This window comes from Theropithecus gelada, chromosome 1, assembly GCF_003255815.1.
Source record: "Theropithecus gelada isolate Dixy chromosome 1, Tgel_1.0, whole genome shotgun sequence".
NCBI classification, from domain to species: domain Eukaryota; kingdom Metazoa; phylum Chordata; class Mammalia; order Primates; family Cercopithecidae; genus Theropithecus; species Theropithecus gelada.
Genome location: NC_037668.1, coordinates 52,960,139 through 52,967,721, shown reverse-complemented (window position 1 = coordinate 52,967,721; position 7,583 = coordinate 52,960,139).

Genomic DNA, 7,583 nt, shown 5'->3' with positions numbered 1-7,583 from the left:
CACCCTGCTGGCTCCTCCTTGGGTCTGTGTCTCAGGCCACTCCTAGTGCCTCTGCCTGATGGCACCATCCTGCCTCCTCCACACCAGGAGGGGCGGGCACCACTCCAGGCCTACAATGGGGGCTTGCTAAGCATATGGGTGTCTGTCTGCCCCTCAACCCTGCTCTCTGAAGAAGCAGCAGCCCTGGGCCTGCAGGACTGCTTCTGTGTGACCTTAGCCAAGTCCCACCCCAAATCTGGGCCCCATCTCAGTTTCCACTGAAGGGCAGGCCAGATGGGGTGGGAGAGAGCCTCTGCGAAAGAGAAAGTGGATGGTGTGTTGGGTTAGGCCCAGCCTCAAATCTTGGCCCCGTTCCTTCCTGGCTGTGTGGCCTGGGGCAAGTTGCTTCACCTCTCTGAGCCTCAGTAGTAACAGCTACCACTAGCCAGGTACCCAAAGCCAGGTGCTCTGCTTTCCTTTCACTGTCTCGTGCTGCTACTTTTGTTTTTGTGTGTGTGTGGTTTGTTTTTTTTTTTGAGACGGAGTTTCACTCTTGTTGCCCAGGCTGTAGTGCAATGGCACAATCTCGGCTCACTGCAACCTCTGCCTCCTGGGTTCAAGCGATTCTCCTGCCTTAGCCTCCCAAGTAGCTGGGATTACAGGCATGTGCCACCACGCCCAGCTAATTTTGCATTTTTAGTAGAGACAGGGTTTCTCCATGTTGGTCAGGCTGGTCTTGAACTCCTGACCTCAGATGATCCACCCGCCTACTTTTGCTTTTTTTGAGGTGGAGTCTCTGTCACCCAGGCTGGAGTGCAGTGGCACAGTCTCAGCTCACTGCAACCTCTGCCTCCTGGATTCAAGCGATCTTCCTGCCTCAGCCTCCTGAGTAGCTGGGATTATAGGCATGTGCCACCACACCCAGCTAATTTTTTTTTTTTTTTTTTTTTTTGTATTTTTAGTAGAGACAAGGTTGCACCATGTTGGCCAGGCTGGTCTTGAACTCCTGACCTCAAGTTATCCACCCACCTCCATCTCCTAAAGTGCTGGGATTACAGGCATGAGCCACCGCACCCAGCCTCATACTGCTACTTTTGAAGTCAGGCTGCCTGGTTCAAATCTAGGCTCTGCTCATTCCCAGCTGAATGACCATGGGCAAGTCACACCGCCTCTCTGGGCCTCAGTCTCCTCTTCTGCAAAATGGGGCCAGTACCCATTCCATGGTTATCATGAGGAGGCAATGGGGTGGTTTGTGCAAAGCTCTCAGCCCAGGGCTGGGTATATGGTCAGTGCTCATTTAATCTCCACAGTAGGTCCAAGAGGCCAGTCCTGCCTCTGCAGATAAGGAAACTGAGCAGCCATTTGACTAAAGTTTTGGAACTAGGAAATGACAGAGCGAGTGTTTGTTTGTTTGTTTGTTTTAGACAGGGTCTCATTCTGTGGCCCAGACTGGAGTGCAGTGGTGCAATCACAGCTCATGCAGCCTCAACTTCACAGGCACAAGCGATCTTCCCACCTCAACTTCCTGAGTAGCTGGGACTACCAGTGCATGCCACTACACTCGGCTTGTTGTTTTTTTGGGGGGGTTTTTGTTTTGCTTTGTTTTGTTTTGTGTTTTTTGTAGAGACAGGGTTTCTCCATGTTGCTCACGCTGGTCTCAAATTCCTGGACTGTAGCGATTCACCTGCCTTAGCCTCCCAAAGTGCTTGGATTACAAGCATGAGCCCCTGTGCCTGGCCAGAAATGGGATTGGAACTCAGGTCCTTCTGACTTCTAACTCTGTGCTCTTTCCACAGTGCCGGAGTCCTGGCCTTCCCAGGAGGCCCCCAGGGTTAGGAGTCTGACTCTTCCTTGGGGCTGGCAAGGCTCAAACATCATAGAGTCTTCCCAGCCGGGTGGTGAGAGCCCTGGTCCAGCCTTGTGACCCAGAAAGGAGGGTCTCTGGGTTTAAAGCGTTGCATCTGGGGACCGGGACAGTAAGTCTTCCTTACCTCCCCAAGATGCCCGGGGAGCAGACCCTGAACCCAAGTCCCCAAGAGGCACAGGCCAGTCCTACTGGGTCCTGGGGCTGTCTGTTTCAATTCATTGCAAGAACTAGAGCTGAGTTGTGGAATGTCAAGCGAGCATGACCCAGACAGTGACAGGCCAAAGTCAAAAACACCCCTCACTGCTGCCCACTATGGACAAGCAGGAACCCATGGACATGTACAAGGAAACACACAGACCTCTCACCCTCAACTCATGTACAGACCTGCAGGTCTACACGCCCCTGGCACATACACAGTCCCACTCACACACACCCAGAGAAATGATATAGCATGCCCAGAACACTCGCCACATCAGCCTTTCACATGGTTGGCAGGAACCAAGAGACACCAGCCCTCCACATCACACGGGGATACATCAATCTCTGACTCAGGCCACTGCCAGAGGCCTACAGACACCCACAGGACTCCCGACACACAGACTTGGGACCACCACCAAACCCAGGCCACTGGCCACGCACACATCCTTTTCTTCGACAAACCTGGAAGCTCCTAACTGGACAACAGAGCAGGAAGACACGGGGTTGCCTTTCCAACCTTCCACCTGCCCCCTTGCAAGCCCGGAGGTTGCTCTCTCTTGGGTCCGACCCTGGATGACAGCCTCACTCTCCGAGAGCCTCCGTCTCTGCATTGCCCCTGGCTGTGCAGCCTTCGTGTCCTCGAGACCCCACACTGAGCCCTGCACAGCAGGTCTGAGCCTTGCCACTGCCCCCTGGTCCAGGCGCTGTGCCTGTTCTGAGCCCATTTCCCAGCTCACCTCCTTCCTCCTTCCTCTCCAGCCGCAGACCTCCTCCTGCCCTTGGCACATTCCAAACTGCAATCCTGGGGCTTTGTGCTTGCTTTTTGCCCTCTCAGGTGCCTCTCTCTCGGGCCTCCCTACCTCCTCCAGGACTCTGTCCAACGCCATCGACCACGCCAGGTGCAGCAGCACGTCTGGCCAGGCCACTCCCGTCCCCTCCCCTGCCCTTTTTCCTTCGAAGTGCTTACACCACACTTATTTTCACATATTTATACATATTTATACATACTTGGAGGAGCGTCAGCTCCATGAGGATGGGGATTTCTGCTGTTTTGTTTGCTGCCATGTTCCAGGCGCCTGGCATGCATCCTGGCATGTAGTGGGCACTCAATTGCTGGGCATTGGATGAATGACCCTTGACCCAAGCCTGGCTCAGGGAGAGGCAGGAGCAGGCCCCACCCATATGAAACAGCCCTGGGGTGCTATCCTAGCTTTTCGCATCTCAATCAGATCAGTTCACGGCCTCACGTTGCTATCCTAAGGCTTACATGATAATGTGTGCAAAGCCTCGGCATAGCTCCTGACACAGTAGGTGTGGCAGCCAGGTTTTCTCGGGGCTAACCTCCCCCAGCTTCTTTTACCCTCCCTGCCCCCCAACAGTGTCGGGGTGGTGGGGTGCCAGAGGGTCTGCTGCATCTCAGCACCATTTCCCTTCCCTTCCCTGTGCCCTCCTGAGCCACAGGGGCTGGATGTCTGCAAACCACCTCTTTCCAACTTCTGTTGTCAGCAGCTTCAGGCCAGCTCTGCCCTGGGATGCAGCCACCGGGACCTGCAGGAGCAGCCGCCGCCAGATCCCTGAGTCCCTGCAGGGACCACCTGCACCCTCACCCTACCAGGGCTTTTGTGATCTGGCGCTCTTCACTAAATACCTTCCTACTGGAACAGCTAGACTGGAATGCTTTCCTGGCTAGACCGTGGAGTTTGTTGAGTTTTTCCTGAGGGCACAATGTGGTGGTCTCAACGTGGCAGGCCTGAGTGTGCAGCTGGGTGCATCAGGGGAGCCGGTAGGACACAACCTGTCTCCTCCCCACCTCGGCTACCCTGGGTGGGCCTTACCCCTCGGGAGAGACTGGTCATCCCCACCCCCATCTGACCTCCCCCGGCCCCGCAAAGCAGCCCCTCTCTGTTTGGACTGCACCTTTATCCTATTTAACAGGTGAGAAGACTGAGACACAGGATACTAAGTTGTTTCTGCGGCTAAAAAGCGGTCTGGGATTGAAACCCAGTCCTGACTGCTGTGGCCCCAGAGGCTGCACTCAGAACCGCAGCTCCATGCCCCCTCTTCTAGGCGTCTGGCCAGCAGCCTGAGCGGCAGATGAGACTTCGGGGCCCTTGAGGGGGACAGTGGAGAGACGGATGATGAGCTGGTGCTCATTACATGCTCGAGAATCCACCAAGGTCCTTTCTCCAGCCTCTTCTTATCATTACATCCAGTTCCCCACAAGTGCGTGGCCCCCTTCTAGCGGGACTTCTCTCTCCTCTCCCCCCGTGGATGGAGGACTGGGCATGGAGTCGGTGGAAAATACAGCTCAGATCCCAGCTCTCTTAACTGCTGTGAGTCCCGGGCAAGTCCTGTGCCCTTTGCAGGCCTCAGCTCCCCATTATAAGCACAGTGGGTGGGCTGGGAACCATCAGGGGCTCTCCCAGTACTAACATTCTAGAATCTTACTTTGAAGACAGCATGAAAACCAAGATCTTTAGTCGGGGCAGAGGGTGGACCACACGATATGTTTTACCAAACCGGGATGGGTGTGCCACGCCACGGGCTGTGTGTGATGGAGACCCAGAGTGCCTAAGCCCAGTGCACACCGGGGAGCTGTCACAGGATGCGTCCCACAGCTGGCAAAATGGAGCCCTGGAGCCCGCCTGCTGAGCCAGGGCTGCCCCTTCTCGCAGCTCTCATGGGAGCCAGGCTGGTTCTCCCCTCCTGATGAACTCACTGATGGCCACTCTGTGCCAGGTGGTAGGCTAGGCACTGAGGCCATGGGGCGAATCAGACAGGCTTGTCCTCAAGGAGCTCCCAGGCTAGCACATGCAGTCGCCAACCATTCTACCCTTCCTTCGAGGCCCACCAGGGATAAGTCCCTCTTCTAGGAGCCTGCCCCGGCTTCCCCAGCTGCCATACCTCAGCTCTGACTTCCAATGTCCCGCTGGCCTGGTGCAAGCCCAGCCCATACCCGGGAGCTTTCCAGGGGACCATGAACTACAACCCCTGGACTGCAAGGGGGTCAAGGGCAGCTGTACCTCAGTCACCCTGAGACAGGCTGTGCCAGGGCTCAGCAGGTGCAGTCAGAATTGCTGTCTGGCAACAAGGATTCATGACACAGCCCACATCTGTCCTGGCCACAAACGCACCATCTGATCCAGTACCTCTGTGCTGGACACTTGGCTAAGGTTACTCTGCGCTGCCTTCAGAAGTTCCTAAGCAAGCAAGGTCATCCTGATTTGCCAATGTTCCAGCTGGCCTGCAGAGGTAGCCACCCAGCACAGTGAAGAACACACAGGCTCTGGATCTCAGGCCTGCCGCCGAATAGCTGCGTGAGGCTGGCCGATCATGTAACCTCCACAGGCCTCAGTATCATCATCTCTAAAATGAGCTAACAATACCTACAGGCACAGGTGCTGTGCAGCAGCTTAAACTAGCTGGTATGTGTGGATGCTGCTAGTGTTCAAGATGTGCACCCTCCTTTCCTGCCCTTCCGAGGCTGGCATTCACCTCCCAGAGGAAGCCTTCCTTCTCTGAGGGGCACCAACACTCACTGTGGGCCCCACTGGCAGGCTGAGCAATGCCACTGGGGACAAAGCAGGGTCTCAATGCAATGAGACACACCCCTGTGGAGTTCTTAACTAATGTCCAGAGAAGTGGCCCCAAAGAGCAGCCACTGGGGAAGAGGTGGGATCTGCTCTGGTGTCTAGCTAGGAAGTCAGCCCTTGCCTGTGGAGACACCCACTGGCCAGCAGCTTCCAGTGTCTTCCGTGGTAGCTGGGGCTGCTGGCGAGGCAGAGCAGGGCACGGCAGCTCGGTTGGGGTTTACCTTGATCTACACGGAGAGGCACTGTGCAGTGGAAATCTGGAGCGCTGGAGTCAGAGAGCAGGGTTCAAATCCCAGATCCCCGAGTGGATGTGAGACTGGTCAACTTGTTGATCCTCCTTCACCCTCAGCTGCCTCATCAGGAAAATGGGACTAGGACCACCTACCTGGTAGCATGTGAGGCTGAGAGGACTAGTATCACTGGTGTTAGGTGCAAAAGACCTAATAAGCCCAAGGATTACCTCTTTTATTTTTATTTTTTGAGATGGAGTCTCGCTCTGTCACCCAGTCTGGAGTTCAGCGGCGCCATCTCAGCTCTCCGCCTCCTGGGTTCACACCATTCTCCTGCCTCAGCCTCCCAAGTAGCTGGGATTACAGGCGCCCGCTGCCACACCCGGCTAATTTTTTGTATTTTTAGTAGAGACGGGGTTTCACCGTGTTGGCCAGGATGGTCTCGATCTCCTGACCTTGTGATCTGCCCATCTCGGCCTCCCAAAGTGCTGGGATTACAGGCCTGAGCCACCGCACCTGGCTGGGTTACTTCTTAATATACAAATGGGCACCTGTTCTGATCAGTACCTGGGAATGGTCCGGGGAGGGAGGCCGGAGGAAGACCAGGCCCCAGGCCGGCACCCCAGATGCAAATCTGCCCCGATTCCCTAGCCAGGCTTGTTGAAAAGTCCCCAGAGAGATTTACATGGGACAGGATCTCTTCCTGGGAGAGAAGATCCCAACACGCACCCAGTGAAGCTGAAGGTCACATCACATCTGAAAGGCGACTTTGTTCTCCCGGCTTCATCCCTTACGCATGAAAGAGCACACAGCGGGTGCTCAGGATTCATAATCCGAGACATCCGGAGACTAAAGACATTGGCCAAATTTAAACCGAAAGATGAACTTGTTGGCTGTCTTTTCAGATTATGAGGGAAAGAAGAAAGGGGAGAATTTCTTAAGTCATCCACGATCCACTGAGAATTCACGGGGAGTCGGCCTGATGCTGATATGAGGGCTCTGCCTCTGGGTTCTGGACACTTAAAATACCACCGGTTCAAAGAGATAGAGATACATGCCCAAGGGGACCCCCACAAGCCATAGCTGACGGGCAGGGGAGTCTCCGGAGAGTGGCTGAAAGAACCTGAAAAGAGTGGTCCTTCTGTGAAGGTCACCGCACAGGTCAACAGGCGGCTTCAGGCAGCATATAGCCAGACTGGGCTCCCGGGAGGCCAGGACATGGTGAGGTGAGGCCACACAGGTCGGAGGCTTGGCTGTGGCCCTGCCCGGCACTGGAAGCACAGCTGCCTTCCTCTCCCGTTACTTCCTCTCAGCAGTAGCGGGAACTAATGCCATCTAACACCATCTGGGCTCAGCACAACCGTTCCGATATGGTGCAGAGCTCAGCACAGCCCTTGGCGCATAGCAAGAGCTCAGTTAACACTAGTTGCTAACCATTTTACTTTGCCATTGTTGAACATATTGAGTTCCAATTGCCTTTGGCTCTGAGATAACCTGAATGCACAAGTGTTCTACCAACAACGTGATCATGGTCACTGCTGAGTCACACAAAACCCAGGGTGGTAAAAGCGGGGAGGTCGTTGCACCATTTTCACAGATGGGAAAATCAAGGCTCAAGAGAAGAGGTGACTGATCAAGCGTCACAGCTTCCAAGTGGCAGAGCTAGGGCTAGACCTCGAGTCTCCCAAGACACTGAAATACTTCCCACCATCCCCC